This window comes from Nomascus leucogenys, chromosome 12 (genome assembly GCF_006542625.1).
Source record: "Nomascus leucogenys isolate Asia chromosome 12, Asia_NLE_v1, whole genome shotgun sequence".
Lineage (NCBI taxonomy): Eukaryota > Metazoa > Chordata > Mammalia > Primates > Hylobatidae > Nomascus > Nomascus leucogenys.
Genome location: NC_044392.1, coordinates 74182701 through 74206241, shown reverse-complemented (window position 1 = coordinate 74206241; position 23541 = coordinate 74182701). Strand labels below are relative to the sequence as shown.

At 39.8% G+C, this 23541-nt stretch overlaps 1 non-coding gene and 1 pseudogene across 1 annotated transcript; one reads left to right on the top strand and one right to left on the bottom strand.

Annotated features, from left to right (window-relative positions):
* Window positions 1-304: 304 nt before the first annotated feature.
* LOC115837756 lies at window positions 305-366 on the top strand. Its single transcript, XR_004032808.1, has one exon. It is a non-coding gene; the product is annotated as a U7 small nuclear RNA (small nuclear RNA).
* Window positions 367-1410: 1044 nt separating this feature from the next.
* LOC100581123 lies at window positions 1411-3408 on the bottom strand (annotated as a pseudogene).
* Between the last annotated feature and the right edge of the window lie 20133 nt (window positions 3409-23541).

The window sequence follows — 23541 nt, the reverse complement described above, 5'->3', positions numbered from 1 at the left end:
ATGTGTTTGGACCAAGTAAGCACAGTAAAAGAGCTAAATCTCGGCTTCTTCTAGGGCAAAACGTTATCTGGGGAAAGATTACTTGCTTCTGATAATTAAATAGCTAAGAGGAACCGTTAGTGCCTTTTCTCTGCTCAGAATATCAGAACAGGAAGAGACTGTGGAGATCCTCCAATTCCCTCTGACAATGAGGGTTAGAGAGAGGTGCCTAACAGTTAGAAAGCAGCAAAGCCAGATTGTCCCGAAGTCCCTACGAAGAAGGAAAAAATATCATAGAAAATAAATAAGATGCAAGAATAAGTGTTACAGCTCTAGCTCTTTTGGAATTTGTCCAGCAGGTCTTCCAGACTTCACTGAACCACCCCCTCTCCGCCGCCGCCCACACACCAAAAAAGATACAAGAATGTAAGCCCAGATGTGGTGTGGTATCTGGCATAAGCCAATGTTCTCTGGGTTCTAGGTGCCCCTCTCCCCCACCCACCCCCACCACCTCTGACCAGGGGTCTGCCCAAAAAGAAACAGCGGAAATGGTATGCAGAGTCACTCCTCATGCCCACATGTTCACTGGTGCCCAGTTAGAGAGAAAAATGGCAACTGTGTATGTGGGAGTCATCTACACACACAAAACACTGAAAGGTCAGTTTTCCATGTCTACACGTGACAGGATTTAGAAGGTACAAATCAACCTTCACCCAGGAAGCTTACATGTCTCCTGAAAGCACTGACAAGGTCACACACCGGGGACCAGGAGGCTCCTTTACTGGTCTCTGCTTGGAGACAGACACAGAGCGGTCCACCCTGACACAAGCGTTCAGTAGGGATCGCCATCCCAGGAGGTATGAGATAACAGCACCTCCCTCTGGAAACTTCTACAGAAGTCAGTTGTGTTTTCTATTTTAAAACTGCATACAGAGAGAGAGACATTAAACAAGAACCAAGGGCAACATCCAAGCTCCGCAAACTCCTGTGGCCCTTTCAGAAAATCTCCCTCAGTCACAAGAACTTGGGATGTTGCTGTACTTAATTCACATCATGTGGAAAGCAGTAACATTCAGCCTAACGGCTCCCAACTCATTGTACGTGTGTCGTGCTCCAGGCATAGTTCTGGGTACTTTCCATTCCTTTTCTCTAAACTTTATGAACCCAATTTTATAAGGATTATTATCATTAATCTCATTTGGCAGATGAGAAAACTGAGGCTCAGGTGTTAAGTCAAAGTCACCCAGTAAGAACCAAAAGCATAATTTTGAAGTTTCCAGGTGCAAATGATATGTCCATGTCTACAAGGTTCAGTCCCAGGAGTTGAGCAAAGATGCTTTCAAGCTCCTGGAAGTCAGGCACCTTCAGCTGATTCCAGGCTTCTCTAAGCGCCAACCTGGAAGCCTGCTGCTGGCGGCATCCTGGGGCGGCTCAGTTTCTGGCGGTTCTCAGCTTCCTCCTAAAGTACTCAAGGGCAGCCTGGTAAAGCCACTCTGCATCCATGACACAGAGGTCCCGCATGTAGCACTTGTTGGTGTAGAGCAGCTCAGTGTACACGACGCAGGCCGGCTTGCAGTGGAAGAGGACAGAGGAGGGGTGGATGGCCACCGGCTGATGGGTGTCCGTGGTGGCATAGGTGCCGTCTGGCTGAAGCTCGGCGGTGCTCATGAAGAGGCTGTGAGCCAGGCAGTGGCGGACACTCTCCACGTCTCCTCAGGATGACACGATTGGCATTGACATCTTTAAGCAGATGTCCCTCAGCTGTGCTCTGACTTCTGCTACCAGCATCATATTCTTGCTGTTGACAAAATTCTCTTTGCACCAATCCTTATTTCCGCCTAGGTTTTTGAAGGTCCGATAGATATTGAGCAGGGTCATGTGATCCCCCTCGCTGGATATGAACTTCTTGCGGACCCCTTGCACTTCCTCTCGCCGGGAAGAAGGGTTGTGGAGGACACTGTCCACAGACAGCAGGGAGACAATGTTCAGGATCTCCTCTGTACAGTGAAATTTGGGGGACATGAAGATGGTTTTGGCAAATTTGGGTTCTAAAGGAAATGCTGCCATCTTTCTTCCAATCGGAGTCAGGGTAAGCTGGTCATCCTTATGTTCAAGAGCACCTAACAGGTCCAGTTGGGCAATGGCCGCCTGAATGTGATCTGGAGATGGCTTGCCCATGAAGTCAAAGGTGAGCACATTTGGGACTTTCATTGCTAGAAGCTGAAGCATCACACTGGCCAGGTTACACCTCTGGATCTCTGGCACGGTCATCTTATCAAACTTCTCAAACTCCTCCTCCGTGTAGAGCCGGTAACAGATGCCACTCTCCTCTCTGCCAGCCCTCCCTGTGCGCTGCCAAGCCTGCGTCTTCGATACCCGCTGCACTGCTAACACCTCAAGACCACTGTCAGGGTTATACTTCTTTGCTTTAACCATGCCCGTGTCAACTACATATTTTATTCCTGTAATGGTTATGGAGGTTTCAGCGATGTTGGCTGAAATGATCACTTTGCGATAGCCCTTTGGGGCCCCCTGGAAGACTCGGAGCTGCTGTGCATAGGGCAGGGAGGCGTACAGAGGAAGGACCAGCATCGCAGGGCAGCCGTCTGGGAGGTGCTTTGCAATGTCTCGGCACGTCTTGCTCATGGCTTCGATCTCCTCCTGCAAGCCAGTGAGGGACACCAGTGAGGGACACCAGGATGTCCTGTGAAGAAGGGGCTTCCTGGTGGATCTGGAAGACGGAGACAAGTGCGGCATGCAGGTAATCATTCTGAGGCTGTTTGGTGTAAAACACTTGGATCGGATGCTGCCGACCCTCTAGGTAGAGGACGGGGGCGCCATTGAAATACTGAGAGAACAGGTCCACATCCATCGTAGCTGACATCACAATCACTTTCAGGGGAAGTCTCCCTAGTTCCTTTCTCCTCTTCTGTGCAGCTTTCACCACTCCAAAGGGCACATCTGTGTGGATAGTCCGTTCGTGAGCTTCATCCAAAATGATGCAGCTGTACTTCCGAAGCAAAGAGTCTGAAATTGCTTCACGCAGAAGCATGTCATCTGTCAGAAACTTGATCCTGGTGTCTTCTGAGATGACGTCATCAAAGCGCACTGTATAGCCAACCAATGAGGACCGCGTTGTCCAGGTTTCGGAGCTGGGCCAACAGTTGCCCCCGCGCCTGGAAGATGGGCAGACGCCGGCGCTGCAGCTCCACAGCTTCAGGGTAGGGACTGGCCGAGGGCTGGGCCAGGGGCGGCTGCTGCCTCCTGCCTCCTCCTCCACCTCTGCCGCCGCTGCCCGCAGTCAGCAGCATCACCATTTGCCTCCCGGGAGGGGAAGGACCCAGCGCGGCTCGGAGGTTCAGAGCCCGGCCGGAATCTCTTGGCCGGCGGGAAGCCCGCCTCCTCAGGCATGTCGGGAGGGCACTGCGGCGGGAGGCCTGACAAGAATGTTATAACTTGCTTGGAATAAGAGCTTAGAAGGATAGAGTAGTATCAAGGCGTTGTTTGTGCTAGGTGGAACTACATGAAATTGCCAGTCAGAAACTGTCCAATATCAGTAATTCACATGATTTGACTTGTATGTTAGTGTTAGGGTCACCTGCTGTGCAACAAACCACCCCAAAATTCAGTGGCTTAAACAACAGACGGTTTACCACGTCTAATGATTCTGAATTTTGGGGGCTGAAGGTAGCTCTGCATCTTGATGTGTGTGGGAGCATGCATCTACAGATTGGAAACCATGTTTGTTGGCCAGGTACTGCAAAAACATTTCTTTGATGAATATCAGAGAGATGAGTCAGGGCAGTTCTATTCAAACAAAGGCACAATGTGACAAGTGAGTAGTATCATTGTGGATGCTATTTATTCCTTAGGGTGTGCTAATAAAAATTATACTCAAAAGGGTACTTTGACATAAAAATGTCCAAAAACACTGATTCATAATCTAAGTGGAGTGATAAGATTGCCATAATTCGAGTAAAGACTGATTAATAGGTAGAGATAAAAACTGAAAGGGGGGGAAACACTAGCTCTGGCCAGGAGGGACTGAAGTAATCAAGCGTGGGTCCATGGAGGAGGTGTTATTTGATCTGTGTCATGAATCAAGGGGTGAGATTTAGATAAGTTAATATGAGGAATGGTAGAGACATTCAAAGTAAGGGGGAAAGATTCAGCAAAGGTGTGAAGGCAGCAAAGTCTTAGATGTCTATGTAGAGAAGAGTATATTGGTCTATTTGGCAGAAACATGAGGGTGTGTAAAAGAGTACAGTGAGAACCAAGGTTGGAAAACTGAGTTGTAATGAATTGCCTTGAATGGCAGACTTCAGGGTTGGGCCTTGTTCAGCAGTGAAAGCCATTGAATGGCACTAACAAGATCAGAACAAGGCTTAGGAAAGCTGGCACCTCATGTTGGGCTTGTATTTTCTATCCATACCTCTACTCCCTGACTATTCCCACAGGCTCTCCCCCCAGATTCCTCCCTCTACTGGTAATTACCTTTTTGTTATTTAATGCCAGGGCTGCCACATTACTGAGAAACAGGAGAACCAGTTTTCTTATATTATACATGTACGCAACAGGATATTATATAACTATTAAATGACATTCTCCAAAATTATTTATGGACATCAGGAAATGCCTATGTTAATAAATTAATAAAAGCAGAAAAGGCCTGGTGTGGTGGCTCATGCCTGTAATCCAAGCACTTTGGGAGACTGAGGCAGGCAGATCACCTGAGGTTGGGAGTTTGAGACCAGCCTGACCAACATGGAGAGACCCCGTCTCTACTAAAAATACAAAAAATTAGCCGGGCATGGTGGCACATGCCTGTAATCCCAGCTACTCAGGAGGCTAAGGCAGGTGAATTGCTTGAACCTGAGAGGCAGAGGTTGCCGGTGAGCTGAGATTATGCCATTGCACTCCAGCCTGGGCAACAAGAGCGAAACTCAGTCTCAGGAAAAAAAAAATGCAGAATAAAATTATATATATAATTTGAATGCATCATAAAAATCTGAAGCTGAGAAACTTCACGTACATATATAGAGAGAAGAAGAAATCAAAGTGTTAAAATTGATAGTGGCATTAAGGGTATTAGAATATATTTACAATTATAGTCAGAAAAGTTTTTTTTTTTTTTGCATTAATCACAGCAAGTAAGTCTTCAAACAGAAACCAAGTAAAAATAGCATCATACCTGAACTTGGGAATTGGAATCCTCAAAGACCCATAAATATGCAGGGCTTTGAGATCCAGATATGGGGTGAGGCAGCTGCTTTGATGGAGTATTTGAATGTTTGCTCCAAAGAGAATAGAAAGGAGAGGAAAGTACTTGAATAATCTTTCACCACCAAGCTGCCTCTGAATTTCTAAATAAAGCCTTGAGTGGAGGGAAGATAACACGAGGAGCCTGCATACCATCACTCCACACTCTCATAAGGCTTGCAGTTGGGCGACCCAGCCATAACCATTTGGTAAAAATGTTACACTGAAGGGAAATATGGAGGTTGAAAGTGCCAGGCAGGCACAATCATTTCACCAGCTATCCAGCCTCGAAATGGTACCTTATGCAAATTTTGATTTTTATCCCTCAAGCATCTTTTGTTCCCTCTTTTCCGGTCTTGAATAGTATATTATTATACTATGGGAATCTGCTTAGACAGAAGCAGATTAAGGAGGACTTATAGAAATCCAGGGAAAGAAGAGAAAGTGTCATATCATTATCCTAAATCATCATATGTGAACAATGAGATTTATTAATTCATTGATTTGCTCAGAAATTTCAACCAAGTAGCTCTGAAATTTTGTCTATGTCTTTGACATGAGAAAATTGTCCTCCTATCTGTCTCTCCCAGATTTACTCTTCCTAACCGAGGTCTGCTTTTCGACCCCTCTTTCTGCCATGCCAAGGGAACACGGGCTCTTCGATGGCTTAGCTGAATAGCTGGAGTCCTAGTTTTTCAAATTCTCCAAACCAAGTCAAGAAACTTTAGAAGGCTTTTACAGGTATTTGTAGAGCTTTTCCAGAAAAAGAAAGGAGAAATGTGACTAACAGTAGCAAGGGAATTCTAGAGAACTAGATCTTTCTTTTTCCTATTTCCTCTTGAAGAAAGATATTGTCAGCATCTTAGGATAATGAAAACATAAGCCAACTTGTTTCTTTTCGATCAATAGATGAGGTTGAGACCAACATAATGAAAGAGGTGGGGAGAATAAGGGCCTTGAAAGTTTTCTTTCATTCAGTGATCCCATTGCTCCGGGGTTGTCTCTGTTGCAATAGTTCTTCAGGCTGACCAAAGCTGAGGAACAAAAAATCTCTGATGTATCTGGAACATTTTTAATGGTTTTGATACAAAGAACTGTTAGCTGGTATTTATTAAGAATCTACTACATAGTCATCCTGGATTAAGTGCTTTGCATGAATTTTTTCTTTATCTGACTGATAGGAAAACTAAACTCTAACTCTTAAGTAATTTTTCCAAGGTTGGGACATGATAGAGCCATGGCTGAACACAGTTTGTCTGATTTCAAAGCCTGCACTATTATTCTCTATGCTGTGCTATCTTTAATTCATATACATGAAATAGACTTCCACAGGCTTAGACATCTTTGAAGGACAGATGGTAAGTAGTCCTAAAAAAGAAATTTATCTTAAGTCCTCAGTTTGTTATGGGAAGGAAGAAGGGCTGATAATATTGCTCAGATACGTTTTTGCTGCGTATTTGCCTGAAGAGCATAGGAATCCCAGAGTACTTACACTAAACATCCAGGACTGTGCACTGGACACTTATCTTATATCTGTTGAATTAAAAGAAACATATGAGTTACAATGTTTAAACAGCCATCTGCCATCATGAGCGAATTCTTGAGGAAATTGCTTGGGACCTAAAGTACAACACGTTTGATCTTTGTGTATATTTGTACTTTTTCAATTTGGAAACTTTGAAAGAAAGAGGTAAAAAGTGGAGTGAGAAAGAAAATGGAAAAAAAGGGGAGGATTGTCTTAAAAGGCAAAACAAGTGTTTTGTGGTCTTTTGTACTCGTGAGAGAAAGAGAAAAAATAAAGCTGCCCAAACAGACACAGCCTGACACCAAATCAGTGGCATTAACACCAAAGAGAGAAGGCCATAGGATAGTAAAGAAAACTCAGCTGAAATTAATCACTTTAGAAAAGAGAAGGATCATTCAAATTTTATGCATGGTGGGCTGAATAATGGCCCCTCAAAGAATTATCCCCAGAACCTGGGGCTACGTTAATTTATGTGGTAAAACTGACTTTGCAAATGTGATCAAGTTAAGAATCTTGAGATGAGGAGATTATAATGCATTACTAAAGTGGGACCAATGTAATCAAAAGGGTCCTTATTAGAGGAAGTTGGGAGGGACAGTCAGAAAAGGAGATGTGACAGCAGAAGCAAAGTGACACATTTTAAAGATGGAGACAGGAGGCAAGTCAAGGAACGCAAGTGGCCCCTAGAAGCTGAAAATAGCAGGGAAATGAAATCTCCTTTGGAACCCCCAGAAGCAATGCAGCCATGCAGACACCTTGACTTAAGCCTCATAAAACTCATTTTATACTTCTTACCTCCAGAACTGAAAGATAATAGATATTTTTCAAGCCACTTAGTTTGTGATAATTTGCTAAAGCAAAAATAGGAAACTAATGTAATACATATAATTCAGAGAATTCTAAGGATTCACAATGCAAAAACATACCTCCTCTAGTCATTCTATTTCTCACTCTAATATCTAGTCTGTCCTAGTCTGTTGTCAGGGGAAAATGTCTTAAATGTCTTTATTATTACAGAAACCAGAGAGAAAATGAATAATTTAATATACATGTTAAGAATTTAAAGGAAAAAATTAAGAAGATGAAATTAATCTTTAAAGGCTTAAATTCATGCAAGAGCAAACAAAAATGTAGAAAGCTATTTATTTATAAAGAACAATTAAAATAGAGAAGCCCCCTGTGAGCCTGATTAAGGAGAAAAGAGATGTTGCAAAAGTATAAAAGATTAAGAATGAAGATTTCAGCATAATAATAGAAAAGGTTAAAGTCATTTAAAAAGAATATTACAGGCAACAAATCTTCAAACCTGAAGGAAATACGTGATTTTGTATCAAAATATAAATTATAAATTTGACTCAAGAAGACAAGATTGAAAATGTGATTCAAGATCTAAAACTGAAAGTCACTAGCATCAGATGGGTTCTTGGCTGAGTTCAAAGGACTTGTAAAAAACAGTTAATTTTGATGTTATTTAAATCAGTTGTTCTCAAGTTGGCTGCAAGTGAGAATCACCTGTGAAATTTTTAAGTGACTCAGTTCCCAAGCTCTAACAGAGGCTAAACTATAATAGAAACTCAAATATGCGTATGTTGTTAAATCTCTCCTGTCTTTCTAATATAAGGCCGAGTTCATGAACCACAATTTACATTGTTCCAGGTTATAAAAAAACATAGAGAAGCCTCCTCTAATTCATTTTATAAAGCTAATAAAGGTGGTTTCATAACAAAACTTAATAATTACTACAAAAAAGAAAATTATAAGCTAGTCTCATTTATTAAAATGTAAAATGTCTAAGTAAAATGGCATGTAGTATTCAGCAAAAAATGAAAAGAATACTTCATAACAAAATATGATGTATCCCAAAAATTTGAGAATTGATGGGTGGATCAAAGTCAGGAAATCTATCAATATAAACTGTTACACAACCATTTTGAATGAGAAAAAATTATGATCAAATAGTTGTGGAAAAGTCACTTTATAACGTCCTTAAGTAACATTAAGTGACTAGGCAAGCATATGCATTGTCATCATTATTAGTAAATATTGTCTTAGAAGTTCTAGAGAATGCAAAACAACAAGAACATAGAATAGGAAAAAACTTTTGAAAAAAGATGAATCAGGGAACCAGGGGTGGAGCCAAGATGGCCGAATAGGAACAGCTCCGGTCTCCAGCTCCCAGCCCCAGCGACACAGAAGACGGGTGATTTCTGCATTTCTGCTTGAGGTACTGGTTTCATCTCACTAGGGAGTGCCTAACAGTGGGTGCAGGACAGTCAGTGAAGCGCACTGTGCGCGAGCCGAAGCAGGGCGAGGCATTGCCTCACTCGGGAAGCGCAAGGGGTCAGGGAGTTCCCTTTCCTAGTCAAAGAAAGGGGAAGCAGACGGCACCTGGAATATCGGGTCAGTCCCATCCTAACTGCGCTTTTCCAACGGGCCTGGAAAACGGCACACTAGGAGATTGTGTCCCACACCTGGCTCGGAGGGTCCTATGCCCACGGAGTCTCGCTAATTGCTAGCACAGCAGTCTGAGATCAAGCTGCGAGGCGGCAGCGAGGCTGGGGGAGGGGCGCCCGCCATTGCCCAGGCTTGCTTAGGTAAACAAAGCAGCCAGGAAGCTCGAACTGGGTGGAGCCCACCACAGCTCAAGGAGGCCTCCCTGCCTCTGTAGGCTCCACCTCTGGGGGCAGGGCACAGACAAACAAAAACTCTGCAAGAACTTCCACAGACTTAAATGTCCCTGTCTGACTGACAGCTTTGAAGAGAGTAGTGGTTCTCCCAGCACGCAACTGGAGATCTGAGAACAGTCAGACTGCCTCCTAAAGTGGGTCCCTCACCCCTGAGCAGCCTAACTGGGAGGCACCCCCCCAGTAGGGACAGACTGACACCTCATTCAACCCGGTACTTCTCTGAGACAAAACTTTCAGAGGAACTATCAGACAGCTGAATTTGTGGTCTCACGAAAATCTGCTGTTCTGCAGCCACCGCTGCTGACACCCAGCCAAACAGGGTCTGGAGTGCACCTCTAGTAAACTCCAACAGACCTGCAGCTGAGGGTCCTGTCTGGTAGAAGGAAAACTAACAAACAGAAAGGACATCCACACCAAAAACCCATCTGTACATCACCATCATCAAAGACAAAAAGTAGATAAAACCACAAAGATGGGGAAAAAACAGACCAAAAAAACTGGAAACTCTAAAAAACAGAGCACCTCTCCTCCTCCAAAGGAACGCAGTTCCTCACCAGCAACGGAACAAAGCTGGATGGAGGATGACTTTGATGAGTTGAGAGAAGAAGGCTTCAGACGATCAAACTACTCTGAGCTACGAGAGGAAATTCAAAACAACAGCAAAGAAGTTAAAAACTTTGAAAAAAAATTAGAAGAATGGATAACTAGAATAACCAATGGAGAGAAGGGCTTCAAGGAGCCGATGGAGCTGAAAGCCAAGTTTCGAGAACTACGTGAAGATTGCAGAAGCCTCAGTAGCAGATGCGATCAACTGGAAGAAAGGGTATCGCTGATGGAAGATGAAATGAATGAAATGAAAAGAGAAGGGAAGTTTAGAGAAAAAAGGATAAAAAGAAATGAACAAAGCCTCCAAGAAATTTGGGACTATGTGAAAAGACCAAACCTACGTCTGATTGGTGTACCTGAAAATGATGGGGAGAATGGAACCAAGTTGGAAAACACTCTGCAAGATATTATCCAGGAGAACTTCCCCAATCTAGCAAGGCAGGCCAGCATTCAGATTCAGGAAATACAGAGAACTCCACAAAGATACTCCTCGAGAAGGGCAACCCCAAGACACATTATTGTCAGATTCACCAAAGTTGAAATGAAAGAAAAAATGTTAAGGGCAGCCAGAGAGAAAGGTCGGGTTACCCACAAAGGGAAGCCCATCAGACTAACAGCTGATCTCTCAGCAGAAACTCTACAAGCCAGAAGAGAGTGGGGGCCGATATTCAACATTCTTAAAGGAAAGAATTTTCAACCCAGAATCTCCTATCCCGCCAAACTAAGCTTCATAAGTGAAGGAGAAATAAAACACTTTACAGACAAGCAAACGCTGAGTGATTTTGTCACCACCAGGCCTGCCCTAAAAGAGCTCCTGAAGGAAGCACTAAACATGGAAAGGAACAACCGGTACCAGCCACTGCAAAAACATGCCAAATTGTAAAGACCATCGAGGCTAGGAAGAAACTGCATCAACTAACGAGCAAAATAACCAACTAACATCATAATGACAGGATCAGATTCACACATAACAATATTAACGTTAAATGTAAATGGGCTAAATGCTCCATTCAAAAGACACAGACTGGCAAACTGGATAAGGAGTCAGGACCCATCAGTGTGCTGTATTCAGGAAACCCATCTCACATGCAGAGACACACATAGACTCAAAATAAAGGGATGGAGGAAGATCTATCAAGCAACTGGAAAACAAAAAAAGGCAGGGGTTGCAATCCTAGTCTCTGATAAAATAGACTTTAAACCAACAAAGATCAAAAGAGACAAAGAAGGCCATTACATAATGGTAAAGGGATCAATTCATCAAGAAGAGCTAACTATCCTAAATATATATGCACCCAACACAGGAGCACCCAGATTCATAAAGCAAGTCCTGAGTGACCTACAAAGGGACTTAAACTCCCACACAATAATAATGGGAGATTTTAACACCCCACTGTCAGCATTAGACAGATCAACGAGACAGAAAGTTAACAAGGATATCCAGGAATTGAACTCAGCTCTACATAAAGTGGACCTAATAGACATCTACAGAACTCTCCACCCCAAGTCAACAGAATACACATTTTTTTCAGCACCACACCACACCTATTCCAAAATTGACCACATAGTTGGAAGTAAAGCTCTCCTCAGCAAATGTAAAAGAACAGAAATTATAACAAACTGTCTCTCAGACCACAGTGCAATCAAACTAGAACTCAGGATTAAGAAACTCACTCAAAACCGCTCTACTACATGGAAACTGAACAACCTGCTCCTGAATGACTATTGGGTACATAATGAAATGAAGGCAGAAATAAAGATGTTCTTTGAAACCAACGAGAACAAAGACACAACATACCAGAATCTCTGGGACACATTCAAAGCAGTGTGTAGAGGGAAATTTATAGCACTAAATGCCCACAAGAGAAAGCAGGAAAGATCCAAAATTGACTCCCTAACATCACAATTAAAAGAACTAGAAAAGCAAGAGCAAACACATTCAAAAGCTAGCAGAAGGCTAGAAATAACTAAAATCAGAGCAGAACTGAAGGAAATAGAGACACAAAAAACCCTTCAAAAAATTAATGAATCCAGGAGCTGGTTTTTTGAAAAGATCAACAAAATTGATGGACCGCTAGCAAGACTAATAAAGAAGAAAAGAGAGAAGAATCAAATAGATGCAATAAAAAACGAAAAAGGGGATATCACCACCGATCCCACAGAAATACAATCTACCATCAGAGAATACTACAAACACCTCTATGCAAATAAACTAGAAAATCTAGAAGAAATGGATAAATTCCTCGACAAATACACCCTCCCAAGACTAAACCAGGAAGAAATTGAATCTCTGAATAGACCAATAACAGGTTCTGAAATTGTGGCAATAATCAATAGCTTACCAACCAAAAAGAGTCCAGGACCTGATGGATTCACAGCCGAATTCTACCAGAGGTACAAGGAGGAACTGGTACCATTCCTTCTGAAACTATTCCAATCGATAGAAAAAGAGGGAATCCTCCCTAACACATTTTATGAAGCCAGCATCGTCCTGATACCAAAACCTGGCAGAGACATAACCAAAAAAGAGAATTTCAGACCAATATCCTTGATGAACATTGATGCAAAAATCCTCAATAAAATACTGGCAAACCGAATCCAGCAGCACATCAAAAAGCTTATCCACCATGATCAAGTGGGCTTCATCCCTGGGATGCAAGGCTGGTTCAACATACGCAAATCAATAAATGTAATCCAACATATAAACAGAACCAAAGACAAAAACCACATGATTATCTCAATAGATGCAGAAAAGGCCTTTGACAAAATTCAACAACCCTTCATGCTAAAAACTCTCAATAAATTAGGTATTGATGGGACGTATCTCAAAATAATAAGAGCTATCTACGACAAACCCACAGCCAATATCATACTGAATGGGCAAAAACTGGAAGCATTCCCTCTGAAAACTGGCACAAGACAGGGATGCCCTCTCTCACCGCTCCTGTTCAACATAGTGCTGGAAGTTCTGGCCAGAGCAATCAGGCAGGAGAAGGAAATAAAAGGTATTCAATTAGGAAAAGAGGAAGTCAAATTGTCCCTGTTTGCAGATGACATGATTGTATATCTAGAAAACCCCACTGTCTCAGCCCAAAATCTCCTTAAGCTGATTAGCAACTTCAGCGAAGTCTCAGGATACAAAATTAATGTACAAAAATCACAAGCATTCTTGTACACCAATAACAGACAAACAGAGAGCCAAATCATGAGTGAACTCCCATTCACAATTGCTTCAAAGAGAATAAAATACCTAGGAATCCAACTTACAAGGGATGTGAAGGACCTCTTCAAGGAGAACTACAAACCACTGCTCAATGAAATAAAAGAGGATACAAACAAATGGAAGAACATTCCATGCTCATGGGTTGGAAGAATCAATATCGTGAAAATGGCCATACTGCCCAAGGTAATTTATAGATTCAATGCCATCCCAATCAAGCTACCAATGACTTTCTTCACAGAATTGGAAAAAACTACTTTAAAGTTCATATGGAACCAAAAAAGAGCCCGCATCGCCAAGTCAATCCTAAGCCAAAAGAACAAAGCTGGAGGCATCACACTACCTGACTTTAAACTATACTACAAGGCTACAGTAACCAAAACAGCATGGTACTGGTACCACAACAGAGACATAGATCAATGGAACAGAACAGAGCCCTCAGAAATGATGCCGCATAGCTACAACTATCTGATCTTTGACAAACCTGACAAAAACAAGAAATGGGGAAAGGATTCCCTATTTAATAAATGGTGCTGGGAAAACTGGCTAGCCATATGTAGAAAGCTGCAACTGGATCCCTTCCTTACACCTTATACAAAAATTAATTCAAGATGGATTAAAGACTTATATGTTAGACCTAAAACCATTAAAATCCTACAAGAAAACCTAGGCAATACCATTCAGGACATAGGCGTGGGCAAGGACTTCATGTCTAAAACACCAAAAGCAATGGCAACAAAAGCCAAAATCGACAAATGGGATCTCATTAAACTAAAGAGCTTCTGCACAGCAAAAGAAACTATCATCAGAATTAACAGGCAACCTGCAGAATGGGAGAAAATTTTTGCAACCTACTCATCTGACAAAGGGCTAATATCCAGAATCTATAATGAACTCAAACAAATTTACAAGAAAAAAACAAACAACCCCATCAAAAAGTGGGCAGAGGACATGAACAGACACTTCTCAAAAGAAGACATTTATGCAGCCAGAAAACACATGAAGAAATGCTCATCATCACTGGCCATCAGAGAAATGCAAATCAAAACCACAGTGAGATACCATCTCACACCAGTTAGAATGGCCATCATTAAAAAATCAGGAAACAACAGGTGCTGGAGAGGATGTGGAGAAATAGGAACACTTTTACACTGTTGGTGGGACTGTAGACTAGTTCAACCATTGTGGAAGTCAGTGTGGCGATTCCTCAGGGATCTCGAACTAGAAATACCATTTGACCCAGCCATCCCATTACTGGGTATATACCCAAAGGACTATAAATCATGCTGCTATAAAGACACATGCACACGTATGTTTATTGCGGCACTATTCACAATAGCAAAGAGTTGGAACCAACCCAAATGTCCAACAACAATAGACTGGATTAAGAAAATGTGGCACATATACACCATGGAATACTATGCAGCCATAAAAAATGATGAGTTCGTGTCCTTTGTAGGAACATGGATGAAACTGGAAAACATCATTCTCAGTAAACTATCGCAAGGACAAAAAACCAAACACCGCATGTTCTCACTCATAGGTGGGAATTGAACAATGAGAACTCATGGACACAGGAAGGGGAACATCACACTCCGGGGACTGTTGTGGGGTGGGGGAAGGGGGGAGGGACAGCATTAGGAGATACACCTAATGCTAAATGACGAGTTAATGGGTGCAGGAAATCAACATGGCACATGGATACATATGTAACAAACCTGCACATTGTGCACATGTACCCTAAAACCCTAAAGTATAATAAAAAAAATAAAAATAAAAAAAAAAAAAAAAAAAAAAAAAAAAGATGAATCAAATTATCTCCTTTTGCTTTCATGGTATGACTGAAAACCTGTAAAACCAACAAATTCGAGTGACAACAAAAAGCAGTAATAGTAAAATAGTTCGATACAAGTAAAACCTTGAAACATCAATAGCTTTTCTTTACGATAGTAATAAGGGCTAGGAAATGGAAATGAGAAAAGTATCTTTTTCCCAATAATGAGAAACACTACAAAATAATTAGAGATAAATTCGCCAATAAGATTTAAAAGGAAAATTATAAAATCTCATCGAAAGACAAAAAATTTTATTTTTTATGTAAATGTAATTTAAATTTTAATGATAATTTTATTTTATATGTAAAATTAGAAAGTATGCAATAAACAAAGTCAATGGACAAACTACATTTGGCAAGAGTATTTGTAATGCTAATGTCAGATAATAAACATAAATATTATACAAAAATCTTCTAAACTGATAGGAAAAGATAAGCAACTGAACAGAAAAATGAGCAAGATGTGTGAAAATTCACATGAGCAAATTCACAGAAGTGAAAATTAAAAAGATTTTAAAATATATGAAAGTAAGGATAATGAATTATGAAATAGTGTGGTATTACTTTAAATATATAGACCATCAAAGATTACAATGAGACATAAAATGCGTACTGCTAGAGGAGATGTGAGATAAGCAGTATTCTCATATTTGATTGGGAGAAATGTGTATTATAGCCTTTTGGGAAAGGAATCTAGCAACATCTATTATTTCAAATACAATTAATTTCATTCTAGGGACTCTCTACCATAGAACTGAAGGCACCAGTACATAGGGCATATATGCTAAGATATTTGTTTGGTAGTATTCACGACAGAAAAAACTAAAATAAATTTAATGTGTTCTCATCCATTCATTAAGACAGTCTGTCTTGGCCAGTGGCAGTGGCCCAAGCACTTTGGGAGGCTGAGGCAGGTGGATCACTTGAGGCCAGGAGTTCAAGACCAGCCTAGCCAACATGGTAAAACCTCATCTCTACTAAAAATAAAAAAATTAGCCAGTCATGGTGGTGCATGCCCATAATCCCAACTACTAGGGAGGCTGAGGCAGGAGAATTGCTTGAACCCGAGAGGCAGAGGTTACAGTAAGCTGAGATTACGCCACTGCACTCCAGCCTGGGCGACAGAGGGAGACTCTGTCTCAAAAAAAGAAAGTATGTCTTTACTGAACTTCCATGAGGTGCTTTTTTCTGCAGTAGATACTGTGAAGTATAATAATGGGCCACCTTAGAGAACCCTGGTTATAGCAGAGAAGTCAAGGCATACACACGCAACAGTACCAAGCAGGATATTTCAGACAGAGGACCTGTAAGCAAAGGCAAAGGGGACAGAAAAGATATGGTGTGTTCTGGGGATGGTGAGTGATCCCACCAGAGAAGAGAATCACATCCCGCACATTAAGAAAAAAATAATTGCTAATTCTTGAGCAGCCCTAGTGAGTGGAGACAGATTGCCAAACAGTATAGAATAGGGAGCTTAGCATGGGCCTTTGTTAAGATCCTAACACTTTTAAAAGTGGATGCATACTAACCAGGATTTGAAAGGTGAAAGAGTTCTAGCAAACTAAATAATTTTAATTTCTCATAAAGTCTCTAAATAAGGGGAATGTGGTAGACATCATGAAATCAGTATCTTTGGGGCAGATGTGGAACAGTTACAATGACTGAGTAAATGCCTGCACAATGTGCACTGGGTGAAGGGGTCAGTTGCTTAAGTTTCTTATGTGGGGAAGGCTCAGCTAGAGTAGACAGGTGCACAGATGTGTGTTAATCAGTTGTCTGTAATAAGGAATCTGTTACTAATGTTGAAAAGTAAATTAACATATATTAAAGGTTTTCCCTCTAATAAAGGTCTCACTCATTGACATTCAGATGGTTTAGGTGAATAAGATACAAGGTATGGGAGTTGCAATCAGCAGGATAAAATGAAGACAACCCTCAAATACCCTTAAAAGATCTGGGTGTGCCCGTGGCAATGTGTTGTGTATCTGTGCGTTGCTACAGAGAAAGCTGCTGGCTTCGTGGTTAGAAGCATGGCTTTCTGTGATCCCAGTGTCATGATCTGGATCTGAGATGAGGCGGAAACTGGAAAGAGTTGAACAAGGATTTTTAAAGATCCTAACCAGCATCATGAAAAAGAATAGGAAAAAGTTAATTGCAAATAATATAAAATCCTATTCTAGTCCAAATTGGTCAGAGCATAATTGGAACATTGTTTTAAAATCCTGTTCATCAACCATTGTAAAAGGGGTAGTAATTAAATGAAGCTAATCAAGAGGAAATCAATCAGACTGGAGACAGTGATTAAGGAACTCGGATGTTTAGATTAGAAAGAAAAGACTTGGGGATATGAAATCTGCCTTCAAATATTTGAACTACTATTATTAAAAATGGCAAAATAATAGGAAGAATATAGAACTTTTTACTGAGATAGGGGTTGTGCTGTTAAGGACTTTAGGATTCCTTTTAAACTTGAGATTCTGGGAAACCTAGAGTATGATTTTATAATAAATCGGGAAGGCTATGTTTGATACCCAGGGCCTTGGGTATCAAAGCCAAAGGACAGAGTAGAGCCCAAATGGGTCCATTGCCAGAAGGACTTCCTGCAGTAGGAATTCTAAGGAGGGCATCCAGGGGACAAGCCAAAGGGTTAGTTAACAAACAGGAAGGTTGGAGAAATGCCACGATGATGAGAAGACGGAACTCCAAAAAAGAATGTGGCACAGGCAACTGGAGAAGCAAAAAAATCAGGCTGTCATAGCCAGAGGGACTAGAGCAGAAGGGAAGTAAAATAATAAAGCTGGTTGTTGGGATGAGTTGACAGTGACATAACAAGAGTCAGTTTGGGTCAAATCTGGTGGCCACCACATTAAGGATGATTTGTGCTTGGCACAGAGTAATCACTCAAGAAACATAAGCTATTATTATTTGTAGCTTTTGCCCTGATCAGCTCAGTTAAAATCAGGTATTTAAAATGACTATAGTATCCTCAGTCAGGACCAGATGATGAAGGGCCTTGAATGCCACCCTAAGGATTATGGATGTCATTCTACAGGTAAAAAGAAGCATACGAAGTTATTTGAATTGGGATATGCTTTAGGAGCATTATTCATTCAGCATTGTGAAGAGTAGATAGGTATTATAGGAGAGGAAGAAAGCCATTAGTTAAGGCTTCTTGAAAAAATAAAAAAGGAATTAATGTTGGCCTGAATGGGAGTGGTGGTAGGTTAGGAGTAGGGGATCTGAGTAACAACCCAGAGTGGGAACTTAAGGACATATTACCTAATCGAATCATGGAGCCGGCTGTGTATAGAGCCAAAATGGGAAGTAAAAGATGGAACATCAGGTAATTATCCTTATTTAGGATATGACAGAACAGGCTGAGAACAACTAACGCCATTAAACTCACCCCAGCTGATCTGAAACCAAGAGAAACTCCTTAATAACTACAAAATTTCAAGCACTTGAAATGTAAGGCTTTGGTTCTTTTCATGGTTTCTTTCTTCATTCAAGTTCATGATAGAAGAATGTTAAATTTAAACTTCTACTTGAATCTGAACTGATCAGGTTAGTTAACAAACAAGAAGGCCTAGAAGCAGTGGGGGAGAAAAACATTTTCTCACAGAAGCTAAAGGAAGAGGGAGTGTCAAGGATGGAGTGTTCTACTGTTTCAGATGCTACAGAGTAGTAATGCAAGAATTGAAAAGTGGCCACGTATTTAGATTCAAGGCACATCCTACAGATTCATATATTAATACCAAGATTATAGGAAATGATGTAAACTTTTTAATATATGGTGGTAAATAAAGTCTTGTAATCATTACTGAGATTTGGAGAGAAAGAATTCAAAATTAGAATATAATAAAGGAAGGATATTTTTGAACATTGTAAGAGACTAGTTAATAGGGAAGCAAAACTTCATTAATAGGGAAGAAGACGGGAAACTTGCCAAGAAAATGTATGGCTGAGTAGAAATCTATGGACCTAAAGAGAGACGAGATTATGGAGAATATTTGGATGAGTACAAAGTGGATAGTAACTAATTTAATGAATGCAATGTTAGCTCCTGACGCATTCTTAATGATATAAGGAGCTGGTATGAGACCAATTCATTCATTACCTCTTGATACATTCAGCAAATTGTATCTGATGTTAAGGAACCACCAAGGATTTTAGACAAAATGTTCCAGAGGTGGTGACATCTGGGTTGATTCCCGAAAGATGGCTGATTGTTATTCCAACTTCCTCTAATCAGGAATTCTAACTTAAAAAAAATGGATGGATGTCAAGAACACTCACTGGGAAAAGGACAAGTTCTTCAATAAATGATGCTAGGAAAACTGGATATCCATATGCAGAAGAATGAAACTAGACCACCTCTCCCTCTATACAAAAGTCAACTCAAAATGGATCAAATAACTAAATGTAAGACCCAAAACTATAAAACTACTGGAAGGAAACATAGGGAAAATACTTCAGGAACATTGGTCTAGGAAATGATTTTATGAATCATTTCCTCAAAAGCATAGGTGGCACAAGCAAAAGTAAACAAATGTGATTATGTCAAACTAAAAAGCTTCTGCATGGTAAAAGAAATAATCAACAGAGTGAAAAGACAACCTAAAAGATTGGAGAAAATATTTGTTTGCTATTCATGTAACAGTATATTAATATCTAGAATATATGAGGAACTGAACTATCTCAACAGCAACAAAAAAATCCGATTAAAAAATGTGCAAATGATCTAAACAGATGTTCCTCAAAAGAAGACATAAAAATGACTAACAAATATATGAGACTATGCTCAACATCATTAATCATCAGAGAAATGCAAATCAAAACCACAATGAGGTATCATCTCACCCCAGTTAAGATGGCTATTATCAAAAAGACAAAAAAATAAATACTGGTGAGGATGCAGAGAAAAAGGAACTCTGACATACTGTTGGTGGGAATGTAAATTAGTACAGCCGCTATGTAGAAAAGTATGGAGTTTCCTCAAAAAATATATAAATATATAACGAACTACCATATGATCCAGCCATTCTACTACTGGGCATTTATCGAAAGGAAAGGAAATCATTATATCAAAGAGACATCTGCACATCTATGTTTATTGCAGCACTATTCACAATAGCCAAGATATGGAATCAACCTAGGTGTCCAAAAATAGATGAATGGATAAAGAAAATGTAGTATATATACAAAATGGAGTACTGTTCAGTCATAAAAAGAATGAAATTCTGCCATTTGCAACAACATGGATGGAACTGGAAGACATGTTAAATGAAATAAGCCACAAACAGAAAGTTGAACACCACATGTTCTCACTCACATGTGGAAGCTAAAAAAAAGTTGATCTCATTGAAGTAAAAGGTAGACCAGAGGATCCTAGAGACTGGGAAGGGTGGAGGGATAGGGGGGATAGGGACAGATTAGTTAAAGGATACAAAATTACAGCTAGATAGGAGAAATAAGTTCTAGTGTTCACTAGCACCTAAGGATGACTATGGTTAACACTAATATATAGTTTCAGATAACTAGAAGGAGGCTATTGAATGTCCTCAGCAAAAGAAATGACAAATGTTTGAGATGATGGGTATGCTAATTATCCTGATCTGATCATGATACATTATATGTATTGAAACATCACTATGAACCCCATAATTATGTACAATTATTATATGTCAAAAATAAAAAAGAAATGGATGGTTAAAAGTATGGCTGTTATAGTTAGGCCTTTTTTTGTTGAAGATAAAAAACCAATTCAATCTGGTAAAAGAGGAATTCTATGAACCTACCTAGCTAAACCTTGGGAAAGGTAGGATAGATCATTGGAAGCACAAACTCAGGACTCTTAATTTTTCCTTTTCTCATCTCTTCTCCTCTCTATGGGCCAAATTTCTACTCTTCAGATAAGATCATCCATAAACTGGAAGAACAGGCATTGCTGAAGGAAGCTTTTCTGACCTGAGAGGAAAGATATTCTCTTTCTTTACCTTCAGTTTGAAAATGTCTATAGAAGGAATCTGGTTATAATAATATAATTATAATCAATTATATAATTAATTATAATTAATTAACAATATAATTATAATTAATCAGATTCCAATTAATAAGGGCAGGATTCCCGCCCTTATTCGTATCTCAAATCAGGGAGACAGGGTCAGCTCATCTGATGCATAACCATGATGGGAAATGTACCTTGTCCCTGAGGGAAATGTGAGCAGGCATCTCTGTTTATGTCTAATCCAATGGCATACATAGGGAATTATAAGTGATTTGATGTTACTGAATCTAAGGGAAGGCTAAAAGCAGATATTCTAGTTAAGAAGTTATTTGAATACAAGTAGAAAATGGTGAAGGCTTGAACTAAGACAATGGTAGTTCCTACAGAAAGGCATGGAGATGAGAAAATTTGAAAAGTAGAATTGATAGAACTTGGTGGTAGATTTCTGAGAAAAACAAGGGAGAAGTCAAAATAAAGGAAAAATCCAAGAATCCCAGATTTGGGAAAGAGAAGATAGGTATAATAGTCACCGAAATAGTAATTAAATAGGATTTAATGACAGATTAGGGTTATATAAGTGACCATTACAGAGGTGAATACACAGATCAGAGTCAAGAAAGAAACCAAAGCTGGGGATACAGACTGGGAGGCATCAGACAAAGATGGTGGGTGAAGTCAGAGAGATGCATGAGATCACCAAGATAACATATACAGTTATGTATCACTTAAGGATAGGATACATTCTGAGAAATGCATCGTTAGGTGATTTTGTAGTTGGGTGAACATCATAGAGTGCACTTAACACAAACATAGATGGTGTAGCTTACTACACACCTGGCCTAGATGGTATAGTCTACTGCTCCTAGGCTACGAACTTGTACAGCATGCTACTGTGCTGAATACTGTAAGCAGTTGTAACACAGTGGTCAGTATTTGTGTACCTAAACATATCTAAACATAGAAAAACTACCGTAAAAATATGGCATTATAATCTTATGGAACCGCTGTCGTATATGCAGTCCATTGTTTACTGAAATGTCATTATGTGGCAGATGGCTGTATAAAGTAAGGAAAAAAACCCTAAAATCCTAAGGACACCAATATTTAATGAGAAAAGATAGTAGAGTAAATGAATTCAACAAAGAACAATAAAAGGAAATAGTCAGGAAACCAAAGCAGTAAGAGTGTACTTAGTAAAACAGGGAAGGAAAATTTCAAGCAGGGAACGTGGTCAATGATGACGTTTGCTGCAGTGAAATTGAGTAAAACAATGACTGCAGTGAAATTGAGTAAAACAATGATTTCAGAGTGAACATTGCATTTGGCACTTACTGAGAGTGCCAGTAAGTGTTGCCAAAGCAATTTCAGAGAAGTCAAAAGAATGATATGTGGTAACAGTGATTTGAGGAGCAAATGAGAGGTAAAGAAATGGTGACAGCAATTATGGATTAACCCTTTAGAAAGTTTGCTTATGAAAATGTCATTTAAAGAAGTCAGAACCAATGCCAACAAGTGTGTTTTCATTTCCCTTGTATAAAAAAAAACTAGGTGTGAAATTGCTGGGTCATGGGATTGTGTGTATTTAGCTTTAAAAGAAACTATGAACTTTTCCAAGTAGTCATGCCATTGCACACTGCCACCTCCAAAGTATGAGTCCCTCTTGGGCCATATTCTTGTCAATGCTTGGTATTAACTTTAACCATTCTAGTAGATAAAGAGTGGTGTATCATCGTGATTTTAATTTACATTTCCCTGAAGACGAGTGATGTTGAGAGCTTTTTCTGTGTTTATTGACCATTCATATATTCTGTTTTTAATTGTCTCAAAATTTTCTGCCCAAATTTTAAAAACTGGGTTGTTGATTTTTAAAATTATTATTACTTAGTACCATAATTCTCTATATAACTTAGAAACAAGTCCTTCATCAGATATACATGTAGCAAATGTTTCCACAGTCTTTAGCTCACATCATTGTTCTATTATCAGTGTTTCACTGAGAGAAGTTTGTAATATTTATAAATTACACTGTATCAATTTTTCTTTATGCTTAATGCTTTTAGAATTCTAAGAAATCTCTGCATATCAGAAAGTCTTAACTATGTTTTCCTGTTATTTTTCCTAGAAGCTTTATATTTGAAGTCTTGTCATTCATTTCACATCAATATTTATGTATTACATAACATAGCAGTTAAGATTCATATTTTTTCCTTACAAAAATCCTGTTTTTATAGCAACATTTGTTTTAAAGACTTCCCCTTCTCTATTGAATTGCCTCGGTACCTTGTCAAAAGTAATTGACTTTTAAAAGTGTATATGTTTACTTTTGGTTTGCCTATCCAGTTTTATTGACCTACTGATCTATATTTTATTAACATCTTACTATTATGATTATATAGCTTTTTAATAAGTTAATAAGTTATGGAG